This window comes from Haliaeetus albicilla, chromosome 2 (assembly GCF_947461875.1).
Source record: "Haliaeetus albicilla chromosome 2, bHalAlb1.1, whole genome shotgun sequence".
In the NCBI taxonomy this organism is placed as follows: domain Eukaryota; kingdom Metazoa; phylum Chordata; class Aves; order Accipitriformes; family Accipitridae; genus Haliaeetus; species Haliaeetus albicilla.
Window position 1 is genome coordinate 22,672,274 of NC_091484.1, and position 14,844 is coordinate 22,687,117.

The 14,844-nt window shown below is 39.8% G+C and overlaps 1 protein-coding gene across 29 annotated transcripts in view; it reads right to left on the bottom strand.

Annotated features, from left to right (window-relative positions):
• ARPP21 (cAMP regulated phosphoprotein 21) overlaps positions 1-14,844 on the bottom strand; it is a 205,629-nt gene that overhangs the window by 82,562 nt on the left and 108,223 nt on the right. The gene's annotated exons all lie outside the window — the stretch shown is intronic.

A 14,844-nucleotide genomic window follows, 5' to 3' on the forward strand; every position in this document is an offset into this window, starting at 1 on the left:
TAAAAATACAGCACATATTCCTGCCATACTTACAGCCCATTACAATTCATTGTCAGATGTGCAGGAAATACTTGTAATGAACTGTTAGAAATACAATATGAAGAAACAGCAGCTCTCCTGCCTTTCTTTTCTGCGTAAATTTGAAGGACTCCCACTTCTGCTTACAATTTGCATTTTTGTGACAAAGCGACAAAACATACCGGCCCCATTTCCATAGATTTTGAGAATTCAAGAAACCTTTGTCCATCATCCGTAGGTGCTAGCACTAACAGATATAGGGCCCAACACATGAAAGTCAGCAGACTCTCTGGATGCCCTACTAGTCTTCTTTTGGGAAAGCCCAAATGAACATGGCTGTCCTCACAGTTTTCTAACCTAATGGTTTATTAGTGATGTTTCCTCATAAACAGAAAGGCTACAAAGCCCCATTAATGGATTGCGAGGTAGGTTGTTGTGCCTTTGCTCCCATTAATGAGCACTGTACCTGCACAGACGGAAACAAAGATTCGTTCCCTCAAATATTCTGCTTTGACAGGACCAGCTGAGGAATGTTATTTTTCTGGTTTTACATCCTAAAGCATGAACAAAATTTATGCAATTGTACTATCAGTGTAAAATGTATAGTTGTAAACTATGTGCTGAACATCTAATAACCTATATACCAAGCATAATAAATAACTGGGATTTTAAAATGCAGAGGAAAAAAGTAATCAAAAATTAGAGAGAAAAAAAGCTTGAAAAAGCAATTTGGGAAAGTGTCTCGTCCAACTACTAACTTGTTTAAACAACAACATGGTTTTCATGCTTCACAGCATTATTTTCATCTTTTAATCCCATTTTCACTTCATTTACTATTAAGAAAATATTTCCATTTGTCAGAAGACAACAGGAAAAGCGTGAGATCAAGCCACGAGCCTAAACTAATGATCTGGTATGTGCCTGTTAATAAAATTAATCTACAAACCCAGTAGGTGATTAATCTCCAGTTGTGAAAAGAAGTTTGCCTGGGCAGAGAGACTCTGCAAACGTGCAGAGCATTACGGAGTGCCATGGTACTACCAGCACCATGAGAAGGTCCCTCCCTCGCAGTCATCACTGCAACTCTAGGTCACCATTAACAGTGAGGCTGCAAACAGCATGACCAGCTCAGTTAATAAGGATGCAAAGCCTGAGGGGAAGACTGTCAGGTGAGAAATAGGATACCACAGCAACAATTATCTTCAGGCACACCAACTTGCATGCCTTCCTCAAACATTAAAAATCAGAAAAGGATATTTAGGTGAAAGATATGTAAACTACCTGTTTTAAAGAAGATATCAGAGTCCAGTGATATTTACATGTTTCTGGTTTTTTCTTCAATACTGTTTACTGCATTTTCTTTTTTAACATCTGTTGCAAAATTGTATTATTAGTAGGATACAGATGGCAAACAATGTTTAAAACCAGTAAGTAGAACCAAATGCTCTAATCATAATCAATTGGGTAGAGAAGAGGTTGACTGCAAAGATTTGGGTCTAGTCCTCTGATGGAAGTCAGTGCAAATTCCACATTCACAGCTTTAAAGTTCCCTGTAACCGTATAATGCATTTGCTAAAAGGAAGCAGAGACCTTGTGGTTACTCTGGGGAAATTTGTTGCATTAGTTTATGAATTTGCAGGTGAATCAACTGCTTAAAAATGGAAGAAAATAGTACGCAATTTTGAGTAAGATGCAGGATACTTTCAATATACTAATACAGTATATAGTTACAGTAATACAGCAGATACAGTCGATTCATCTCATGCGAGTCCTAAATTAATAACAATCACATTTACTTCTCTTCTGAGCTTTTTTAGCCCTGATACTGTCAGTAGTAGAGTCTGCACGATATACCAAATGGTGGTTGTGCATGTAAGGGAAGGAATTTATCAAGCTTATTTTCAGTACTGGCATAAATTAAGATCTTACTCAAGTCAAAGCGTGGTTTACAATCATTATTACAAACACATTTAAAATCAGGAACTTATGCACTATTACCACCCTAGTTACCCAATTTACACCTTCAAATCCTAACCACACCTCAGTTTAATTTTAAGTGGTAAAAATGGGATTTGCGTAGCCTTTTTGAAGAGACACTGGGTACTTCTGAAGACCTTAACACTAACTCAAGTACTCTAACTGTTTATGGATCTTCTGCAAAAAAAACCCAAACAAACAAAACCTACAATATCTATCCTATATTGGTGGGTTGATCCTGGCCACACAGTACACCCATCTACGTGCTAACAACTATGTACAAGAAAACAGACATGCAAACGTATGCTTACAAAGCGTGCTGCCCACCTGTATGACATTCAGTATTTCATTTAGCTCCATGTCTGGAATCAGTGGATCACTTGAGAACATCAAACCCCACTACTCCAAAAAAGCTTACTGAGGAAATACCAATTCCCTGTTAAGTCAATATGACTTCTGCAATTAGGGGACTGTACTGAGAAAAACAGAAAGTATGACCCAATTATACCTTAAAGGCTCAGAAACCAACACATGGGGAGGGGGAAATCATACAGGCTAAAAAACTGTAAAGTTTGAGGGGTGTGTTTGTTTTGTTTTTATTTAATATAACCTTTTGACCATCCACATTTTTCTTGCTTGGCAGTATGGGTGGAAGCAAAACATCGGTGCTCTAAAAACATACCTTCACAAAAACACAATTGCATATGAACTCATTTAATATTTCCTAGAAGTTGTCAGGTAGCTCAGTTAGTCGTCTTCCTGGCAATGTGTCTGAGAACAAAACACACAACGCATTTGCTCCTGCCCGGTAAAGCTTTTGATCAGGTGCTCTGAGCGTTTAAGAGAAACTGTATCTCAGAATAAGTTAGTGCTCTTTGCTGCGCATCCTCAGGCAGCTGCACAGCCCCCTTCTCAACCCAAGATCTGCCAGAAAGCATAGGCCCTTTCAGCAGCCAAGACGGCCTCTCTTCTCCATCCTGCTAGCAAGGCAGCACCATGCTACTCAGGTAGGTGCTGGCAGGATACCTACAGGGAACCAACTTCAGTAGGTGTCCTGCAGCACCCAAACTTTTCGCCATGAAAAGCTTCCCAAAACTCTGAGCATCTGCAGACTTCTGCAAAGTCTGCTCCCATCGCTCAAAATCTTTGGAAACCTTTTCCTAATCCATTTTCCTTCACAGTGAAAAGAGGGAGAGGATGGATTACAAAATAACTTTTTAGTGAGTGATTAGTTCACCCAATTGCCAGAACAGTATGTAACAGGCATCATTAAGCCTCCTATCCAGTGTTTTTCCCTGGTTCAGGAGCACTTCTACATACTTCACTGCAATATCAGGTCCAGACTAATGGAGAGTATTCAGGAAATACTGCTTTCGCCTTTCTAGCAGCTGTGCTCCTTCTCATGCAGCCAATGATCATTTCAACTCTTTCAGCCTCATTTTTGTGTTGGGAGATCGTTATAACAGTCACTTCAAGATATGGGTCAAGCTTCTTATTTCTGTGCTTGGAATACTTTCACTGGGAGGGTGACCAAGCACTGGCACAGGTTGCCCAGAGAGGTGGTGGAGTCTCCATCCTCGGGTTGGTCCTGGGCAACTGGCTCTAGGTGGTCCTGCTTAAGCAGGGCGGGTTGGACAAGTTGACCTCCAAAGGTCCCTTCCAACCTCAACCATGCTGTTATTTTATAAAACACCGGGTCAGATATATAGGAACAAATCTATAGCAGAACAAAGCTCCATCACTAACTCTTTTAGATGTTTTTTGTGTCTGCTTTTTCTTTTGCAAGTTGGCCATTATCATTTACCTCTCTCATTTTATAGTTACTTAAAAGCCATCTGCATCCCTACTTAAGCAAGGCCGCAACAAAGACACTTTTCCGGACTCATTCCTTACAATGAAGCCTATATTTTGGAAATGGTAACGCTAGAATAAGCAGCAAAACATTTGTGTCAGAAAGCAGAAAAAACAAGTTAAGATTTTGATAGCAACAGCCATTATAAGATTTTTTTCCTATTATCATTATGGTGATTTTAATGTGAGCTACTTCCATTCACTTCAGTAGAGCTTCTCTCAATTTATCTCTGTATGACAGAAAACAGTGTTCACCCCTCAGGCATATTTTTTACATGGACTCTTTAAGGAGAAGTCCCTATTACGTGCTTATTCAATGCTTTTGATTCCAAGTCAACTATTGTAAGCAGTAATGGAAAAAGCCCCAAAACCTAAGTACCTTAACCAGGTGTTCAATACGTAATCAAATTACAGATTTTAAAAACATGTTGCAGAGTGGTAATAGCTATCAGGATACACAGACTAAGGAAGTCACGGGGCATTTCCTTGTGTCTGCCATATTTAGAGGTAAACTAATGCAGTTTCATAGATCTCCCATTTGCATGGAAGATAAGAAATGAAATACCAGGCGCGGGGCAGGGGGGAAATCTGCACTCATTTAAAATAAGTTAATTAGCTCTGAAATAACTGGCTAAGAAACAGGAAACACAGATACCACACCAAAAGGACAAATGGAAAGAGACAAGCATGAGCTTTGAATGTTATGGTTCTGAAGGCTTAAGTCACTGTATTAGCAGAGCACACGAACAGTCTGGTATTGTCAGGGCTGACTTATATACAGCACATAAATCTTTATTATGAGGCATATGTTTCTGACAGCACCACAGTGCACAGGCTGTTGCAAGATGCCTTTCAAAAGAAGCAACAACCTCACCATGTGTGGAAAAGATGGGTTTCCCAGTACAGCTACTAATGTAGTTAAAAAAAACCCAAACCCTAGCAAGGGCTGTAGCACAGGTCATCTGCAAAAGCCTCACAGGTAATAGAGAAGCAGCTGTCTGAAAGAATGCAATATAGGAATGTGAGTTCAAAAGTGGAGATCGCTGCGGTGTGCAAGAGTCTAAAAAAGTGAACTTTGTATTTGCAATGCAGTGTTCATTTAATGCACGTAATGGGGGACAGCAAGTTAATACTCCTCTCCTGAATGAGTGACAACACAAAGTGAAAGATAGGTAGGGTAATGGGGCTAGGAACAGGCAAAACACTACCCCTGGGTACCCGCAGGACCATCATCTGGCAAACAAAATGAATACCTGACAAAGTGTTCTTACACGAGGATGCCATCAGGAGAGCAACAGGATGGTGAAAGAGGGGAAGAAGCACGGCTGCTGACAAGATTCAGAGAAGTTGTGAAGATTTAGGGCACTCTCATGCAGGTGTTCTGATGGTTTAATGGTGTTTTCCTGTTATTTGCACTTGTCTTTAATTAAACCGACTGCTCAGTCCAACATCACATAGGCCTCTATTTTGAAGGCACGCTGTGACACAGTATGGTGGCCTTTCTTGCTTTGCTAGTTTGTGAATATCTACTACATCTGCCTGCTGTGCTTTTTTTGGTTTTGTGCTGGAGGCTCTCCTAGGGCTCTGCATTACAGCCACAGTAAAACTACATAAGCATTACTATTTCTTTGCTTTACCTTGCGGGCCAAAACTCTATTATCTGCAGTACAAATGACTGTTTTGATCATGGAGACATGGGAACGTATTCTGAGAGTTCAAGAACTTACAGAACTTGGAAGTAAATATCATCGTCAAAAAGCCCCAACTTAAAGACGAAAGGCAGAATTCCAGCCCTATAGGTTATATTTGATTAAATTACCTCAGAACAATGTTTTTCAAGAATGAGGGCCTGGAATTACAGCCTTCAAATAGGTTTTCTGTATTTAGGGGCTGATGGATGCTAAAACACAGTTTCAAAAAGTCAGAGTGGGAATTTAAATACAGATAATTGTTAAAGTACAGTGCAGTTATATTATCACAACTTAATACTTAAAACCACTCAAGATGGCATTTCAAGCATTTGAAGGTAAATGCCTCATTAACAGATTGCTGCTTTTATAGTATGAGTCACTAAGAACTTCTGTTATGATGATAAAAGCACATTAAAAGCCATCAAAAAAAATCAACCCCGTACAAGACAGTTCCTTCAAGGTGCTGCCTTTTCTGTAGCACAGGGGGAAAAAACCCGTCTCAAATACCAAATGCTACGTTTTTCGTGGTACATTCTCTAACATTTTTTTCAGAACAGCATCTGGACTCTAAACACATTCTGTATTTATTACTAAACAAGGATGTGAAAAGACACAAGTTATTTTTGCAGGCATTCTCCCCCTCTAACTGGGGTTGCAGATAAGTCTGGCAGGACTGAAAGAAAGAGCCAGTAATGCCACATGGAAGCGACGTCTCCCTGTGTTTTTCGTTCAACGAGTGTGAGGTTTATTCCGTCACTCTTGCCCACCCTTCAAGATGCTCAGTTCTAGTACCCCAGCAGCACGATTGCAGTGGGGCTGGCACCAGGAGTGTTTGCCATTATGAAAACGATGATGAAGCTGAAGGTTGCAGGATGGATAGAGTCAATGTACACCAAATCTCTTCCGTGCCAAGTTATTCTGTGTGTGGACCAAGCACAGGGCCAGATCTTGAAGGCTTTCAAAGTAGACAGTATTTAAAGAACCTGACCTAATGTTGCGGTATCCTCATACAAGTCATGACCCTCACAAGCTTTCCTAAAGCTTAATTCCAGAAAATAATCCTGTTTTAATGTATAGATGAAAAACCCCAGTACATCTTCACTCCCCAAGAGTCTGCCTGAGTACAGGCTTCAATATTTGGTCCACTATTTTGGGCCCAGAACATGGGAATCTAGCTCTGAACACAGGCGAGAAGCTGGCAGGCCAAGGCCACATGGAAACACCAGCTCTTCTGCTAGATGGGGCTGAAGTGCAACATGCACTCTCAGACAGGGACCACTTTAGGAGCTTCAAAATGCTCTGCTGTCCTCCTATGATCAAACTAAGATTATTTCTGTACCTGAGGAACCTGCTTCTCCTGCTCCCACTCTCCCGGATTGCATTTAGTTCTTGATATTCAGGATCTCTATTGGGACTGAACATCTTGCAGAGCGCCAATTTATTTCCAGCTAGTAGAGGCTTGTAAGTGGTAGCACAGTTTATTATGGAATTCATTAATATTTGATTTTAAGGATGTGGCATACTCTGTAAGTGGCTGAAAATTACAGTGTTGCATAACTGCTGTGATCTATTTAAAATTACATTTTTCTATCTTAGAAGTTCAAAAATTAACAAGGAAGAGAGAGACAGAAAGGAAGCAAATTCAAGATTTGAAGACTACCAAAGAAGGCAAGATGGTTCCCCAAAAGCCAACAGGCTAATGAAGAAACTATTAATCCTCTTGAAATGCCCAAATGCATACAAATTAATACCATAACAAATCCTTGTGCTTACTTCTACTTCAAGCCATGAACATTTTCCCCATCTCCAGCAGGAAGACTTGTGGATCAGAAGTCATCCCCTGAACAATCACTGGCCTGAAGAAGAGTACCTGTTTTTAATAAACTGTCAGAGACAGCCTCACAAGGCTACCTTGGAAACAGCGAGCAGAAACAACTGAAACGACAAAGGTTTCTCAAAACTCATGATACTTTTTTCATTTCTAGTGATCATATCATATTTCCTACATTGAACAAGGAGCAGGCAACAGAAGCATAAAAGGCAATTACTAAAAACAATCTGGACCAATTCTAAAATTCACTTGCTCATATATCAGCACCTCATTTCTGAAATGCCCAGATTTGAAGATGTTATTTCAGCTACTACTGACGTACAGTTACCTCTGAAGAAAGCATAGGGGCCATTTCAGATTTCCAGATCTCCATCCAGTGATTTGAATGTATAAATGACCAAACAGCATCTTGATTAACGGGCACTTTCCTGCTACAGCTTGGATGAGCACATAAAGACATGGGTTAATTACTCATGCAAGGAAGAGCTTCCCTCAACCGAATTACCTACTTGCTATTCCATAGCACTGCCTTCCCGTGTAACCTCCCATCTCCCTGCACAGAGCAGGTGACAATAACCTTCTAGGTTTATCAAAGCTTATACTATTAAGTGGTGTGATTGTAAGGATTATGAAAAAAAAAAACCAAACCAAACCAAAACCAAAAACCCAAGAGAAATACCATAGATGTCTTCTGATTAATGCTTAACTAGTATTTCATTACAGTATGGAACAGCTGTAAAGTACATGTCCACCTTAATTACAAACAATTTAGTTTTGATACATTAGATGAAAATTTAATATTGGAGCTATTAGAACTGGTTCATTAACGCTAACATCTCATTTACAGAGTAAGCCATTTCCATGGGTCCAGTATATGGCTTACACTGATCGAAGTAAGAATGAAGCCAGTATTTAAGGGTCAAATTCAGCTCAACTTCAAGTGTAGCAAGTTGTTTTTTTCTTTTGTATCTTTCTTATAAAACAGGCATGTCGTTAAAATGAGAGAATGCTTGCTCAGAAAAAAAGGTTGTCCTAATTCAGTATCATTAAAATAGAGAAAATAAACATTAAAAAAAAAAAAAAAAAAAAAGACTACTGGGAAAAAAAAGAAGCTCAATCTCTTCCAGATGAGCATCAAGCAGTGAAATGATGAACGCGCACAACCTCAAATAATGCATTTAGCAGAACAGTGGCAACTTTATGTCTGAAACAAATGTCTGTATCACAATAGTAAGATTTTGCTAAAATCCCTACTGGTTATTAACATATGTACGCCCTGAATTGCTTCTCCAATCACCACGTGACTGGATAAAAAAAGGCAATTAGTCCATGTCAGATGGCTCTCTCCGGCAGTAAGAAGCTGAGGCATTGTAGTGCACAAGAAAGCTCAGGCCACTGCCAGAGGCAGACACTTCCTGAACCTCAATGCAAAATGTCTAATTCCCCTTAATGCTTTTCTGTTTCTCGGGAAGTTCCCCACTCCTTCTCGGATGTGAAAGCCTTCCCCTGCTTGGCATGCAGGGATGCGCTGCCCAGCTCTGGGCTGCAGCTCTGACCGCAGCAGGAAAGGCCAGGAAGGAAGGAGGGAAAGGCCAGAACCTAAGCATCACAGCAATGACTACTGGGACACAGGGCTCTTGAATCCTAAACACAATTACTATTGCATGGAAAAAAGTTTTTTTCTAATCATGTTCCTAATTTAACCCCAGACTGAAGTAAACAGATTATTTTTGTATGAAAAAAGTCAAGAAATAAAATCCATGAAGACTTTGGTACTTAAATGCTACATATGTTACTATATAGCTACATAAGCTCAGAGTTATTATTATACATTATTGTTTTATTGATGTTCTTACTAAATTCTTAGTTGCACAATGTACTAGTTCATCTTAAACTGGAACAAAATGTCTCAGCCAATTACAGTGTTATTTCTCAATTACACGTTTTTTCCATTGTAGTTGCATACATCTACTATGCACCCTTATATTTCTCTACACATTTATAACATATGATGTTGGTATACTGATCAGGCAACAGCAATTGTAAACCAGAGGGAAAGCAGATATCTCCAGTTTCTGCTTACTTCTTAGTAGTCAAGGAGCAACTATTCTGTACTGAAGATGGGAAAGAGGTAACTACAATAGGAAATGTGAATGGAGCTGATTCCATAGTCCTTGGAAGAAAAGGAATACAAGACTCCAATGAAAAAAATAAAACCAGAAATAATGGTGTTCACATATGTTTTCCTGCATCATGTCCCTCATAAAAGCAATTCTGTTCTCATGAGATCATTACTGCGTGTACATATATGATAATCAAGGATAGCATAATGTGCTTAAATGCAGATGCAATACCATACAGCAAACCTTTGCCAGGTAACTATTCTATAGTACAACGCGGAGGGGGGCAGGGGGACAAAACTGTGCTTCAAAGGCTCTGGCAAACTTTGAATTGCTTTGACTGAGATTTTACAAAGAAGATATGCATGTTCAGGTACACAGTTGTAACTACTACCACATACCTAACTGAAAAAGAGTCGTTACAAATTGCGTGTGGAAAACAGCCCATCTTTCCCATCAGCAAACAAATGCTTAAAGAAACTAAAGTCATTTACACTGAATACCTTATGCAGTCAAGGGGAAAGGCATACTTTTCTGCATGCTCCAAAGGTGGTAACATTTGGCACTTCAAGGAATTATTCTTGGCACTTCAGCCTAGGGTAAAAAAATTTTCTAGAAACTATTCCTCATTGAAATTGCCAATGTTCAGTGAATGGCATTTCTCTGATATGTCTGTAGGATCCTGTATCAAAGTTCAGATTCTTATCTTAAGATGGTGAAACTGGCACAGTGCACCTCTACTAGCATAGATGTTATCAACAGCAAGATCACTCAGTGTATACACAATAGAAACCTAAAGGGAACTTTTCTTCTTTGCCTGCAATTCAAACCAGCCCTACACAGAGGAGACAGAATAACACAGACTGTATGTCACAACTATGAAGGTCTTGTCGGTTACTCAAAGTACATACTGTACATTGTCTCCTTCTGCTGATACAGTTCAACCCTAGATTACAAGGAACCCCTGTAATACACGTAACATCTAAGTACTGCCCAAAGTTTTTGACATACCTCAAAGGCACCAAAAAACACTTCCGACTGGGCCAATATTATATTAACATTTACATATTAACAGAGTGGGAAGAAAACCAAATATCACAAGGATCATAACTCATGAAGCTCTTGAAAAAAAATTAGTCATAACTGACGATGTGAGTATTGGTATAAAGTTCATAATAGGTATGTTACACCCTCAGAATGTATGAAAATGTCTGAATACAACCATTATATATCATAAGCACTCCACCTTCTCAATTCTGGTGAGTCCTGCCACTCACACTTATATAAAAATGTACATGAATGCATGCGTGGGCTATGGTATAGACATACTTGTCACACGGGTGATTATCTCAACCAAATGAAAACCCTTTTCATTTACCAAGCGCACCAGAGACACTTCCCCTACATTTCTCCACCTATCTACAGATTATCAAATGAATGAATCTAATTGAACTGATATGTATAATAATACAAACAGTTCTGCAAAAAGCTCTGAAGTACTTCCAGTTGTTTGACAGGAATTATGAGGGATATACAGAATGGAAGGTGGCACACATTTTTTTGGCTCCAATTTGGGATGCCCTGTCCAATATATTGCCTCCATTCCAAACTTCTGTTTATATCATATTTCACTGTCTTAAGTTCCCCGTACATTTCTCTATATCTTTACATAGATGACAGGTGGACACAGATGACAGACAAATATACATTTGACGCAATGGTGACACAAGAGCAGTTTCATACTGAACAAAACAGACTTCCCATGTTAACTAGTATTTGAGCTCTTTGACTATAAAACTAAAACAACAAAAAAATCCTCCCTCGTTTTCTGATCAACTTTTCTCATGTCTACTGCTGAAAATAAGACTTCAAAAGTTGGACAATTTAGTTAGGCAGGACTTTGTAAGATATGAGACCATGAAAAATGGCATTTATTTTTCAAAGTTATTCTCCTTTTTTAACTTAATTTCAAAAATCATATGGAAAGATAATTTGTTTTTAAAAATCCACTATTCTGTAATGAGAGTTAGAGTACAGAGACTTAACTTTATGAAGGTTAACAAACATTTGGGTAGTTGAGGTCATCTCTGTGTTTTAAAATTTCATTTCATAAAAAAGCTTCAAAACCAGTATGACTTGTGCACAATTCCAATTAAAAAAAAAAAAAAAGGCACCTTAGATTAAGCTCCTCACCATAAATACTCTTCAGACTGCAAAACTGTCATTATGGTCTGACTGTATTTTTAAGATACTTCACTGAGAGTTCACAAAAGCTGTGGTATTGTGATCCCAGAGAGATTCAAGTCCTAATGCATTTTTACCATCATTTTCCCCTCTCTGTAAAGCAGCATGGACAACAAGCCACAGCCCTCCTTCCAGCTGCGACCTCTTCAATAAGTACTTTCTCAAATTCCAAACCCCTGAAAAGTAGGTACTTTATAGGCACGGGGATGTAGAAGTGGATATACGTTGCCCTAAGATGGCCAATCAACGAAAGAAATGAAATGCTCCCATCCACCCCATGCATACCCTAGTCCCCTCTTGGACAGACCCTACTCTGTACCACAGCACCCCTAAGGTACCGTTGTTACCAGATTTTCTCAAACAGCCTCTTCATCTCAAAGCCATTAACTCTTCTGACACTTGTGCCTCCAAACACTTGTGGGCAGTGAGCACGGGAGGTCTCTGCTGAACAGAATAAATGCACCTCACTACCTGGAGCCAAGGAACGACTCATCACCTGCAAGTGTGAGCAGAGATGTGACACAAACCCTCACTCAACCACAAGGTGCTTATTCAAGCCCATACAGCGACTCTGCAGAGTCACATGCTCTTCCCAAACAGACAGACAGACACACACAGAAGTCACAGCCAGTGCAGAATTTATGAATCCTTGAGCACACAAGAATATTCTTCCCTCTCCACAGCATGCAGCTAAAGTACTTTGGAAACCAAATGCCACAAAGAGATAATTTATTGTCAAAATGTGAGTCTTCAGAATATCTGTCTGTGGGCCCCCTCCATAAATTTGCATAAAACTATCAAGGCTCAGGCTTACAGCACAGCATAACCACGTTGAACAGCATTTCAGCTGCTTTCCAGATTCTCCGATATTCTGGATACTGCCCAAGTAGTAATTAATAGAGTCAACACATTCCCAGTATTTGGTGTTGATTCTGAACCACACAAAATTGTCTCCTCTGAGAGTACTGAAATGCAGAACACATGAAATCACATCAGATGCTTTCAGATGTGGAACTTACACAATATTTGCCGCGGATAATAAAAATCTCATCAGCCCTTATTCAAGCTGGATAATAACAATCTATTTTCTGTCAGAGCCAGGGATGTTTTAAAAAAACATGCCATCTCCTCCAGTCATGAAAAGAAAGAGCTACTTCCACAAAGCTTTATTATACAGCAGTATCAAAATAATGTAAATAACACACTGGAAGCACCATCATGCAATACGAGCTTCATATAATCCAGTTACCTACCACCAAATCGCTGCAGAAGGGAAAAAATCTGCAGTTTGCATGGTACTTACAAACCAGCTGTACTCACAGTCAACAGAGGGGCAAAGCCCTGTGTTTATTTCTGGAAGATCTACACAGGAATGGTGTCAGAACCAGTTTGTCTGGCTCCGTGCCTCACCTCCAGCTTGCAAGACCACAACTGAAAGGGTCACTTGATCCGTTACAGCCCTGCGACAGCCTGCCTGTTAAGCTTGCCCACAGGGATGCCAGTTCATGCCCGGTAAACAGCCTTGCTTGCTCATTCCCACCACACGAGAAGCCACAGCTTCACCACAGCCCTCGGATAAAGTTTTGACTATCAAAGAAGACTTTAGTGTCCTCTCCAGAAGCACTGTGCAAGCATTTCCAACGGCGCTCCCAGTGCTACCCATCTCTGTGACGCACAGCCACACAACCCAGCAAGGTGTTATCAGATATTAATGTGGTATGATCACATTATCAAGTCAACCAGGAGAAGGCAATGCGGTGAGGAAAGATCTGTACCAGTTGCACTACAGAGGTGACGCAGATGTGAAGGGAAAAGGGAGAACTGTAAAGAGAAAGGAATGCCTAAAAAGCATTCAGATCTGACTGATTGTGTTTTGTTTAAGAGGAGACTAATTTTTTTTTTCTCATCTGCAGCTCAAAAATGAACACTGGTTTGCTGCATACCCAGCTTTTTCTTATTTATACCCAAATATAAGGGTATATGTTGGACAGGGGCAGGTATTACCAGACCCTGAGGCTAAGCCTTAGGAGCCTGAGTGTTAGTTTTATTGAGCTACTGTAATTCTCTTGACTTCTGAAAAATCAGAGGTTAGTGCACGCTTTATTCAAACTTTTAAAAACATTCGTGTCTAAGTATCATTTTGCAGATGTCCGAGTATGTCAGGAATAGCCCATGAAAAGGATCTAAAATAAACTGTCCATGATCTTAAATCTACTTCACACACATGAAAGATTTTTAGGGTTCAGTGAAATAACAAATAGCAACGTGTCTGGCTCAGGTTTCGATCTTGCAAAATCAGGTAGTCCCTCCAGCCTTCTACAGGAAGAGCTAATAACATTAAAAAAAAACAACAACAAAACCAACAAACTCTCTGCAACTGCATCTATGTAAATTACTTAACTACTGGGTATGTAAATGAAATAAATGTTTTTATTTCTCCTACTAATTGAATACAGGAAGTACACAATTTTCAAATGGGGCTCTCCTGTTCCAAAATCAGATACCAAAACTTCATTACCCAGTTGCAATTACTTCCTCTTCATTATGTAGTTTATAGGTAAAGAGGTAGAGGAAGGCAACAGTTCCTGGATGGTTAATACACACATGGCACTCGGCAGAACAAGTGATGCTGATTAGGCAAGGACACATGACCGCATCTTTGTTGAATTAGCCAAGGAACTTCGTATCGAGCTTTTGCCAGTTTTATACAGGTTCATGGAGGAGAGCATAAAGCATGCCAGCACAAGTTTAACCTGCCAGGAACTTTGCAATGCATTTGAACTATCAGAAGGAATTTATATCCCACAAAACTCTGTGGTCAAAAGATGAGATTTGAAGAGAAAATAAAGTGGAACCAGGAGGGGAGAAGAGGAGGAAAAGGGAATGAATGGTAGCAGGTGGTGGAGGGGAACCAAATCCTAAATAATCAGGTTGGGCAGAAAATGATTCTTGAAGCAGGGAGAGCCAGAATAAGGGAAGAGGCAATCTGCCAAATACATTTAGGTTATTTAGGAATATAGCCATATGGTATCAGGTGACATGTAAAGCAACGAGCTCATTTCTGTAGCAAAGTGGTGGCACTAAGGAGTCAGGGAAAGTAACATTCCAAGAC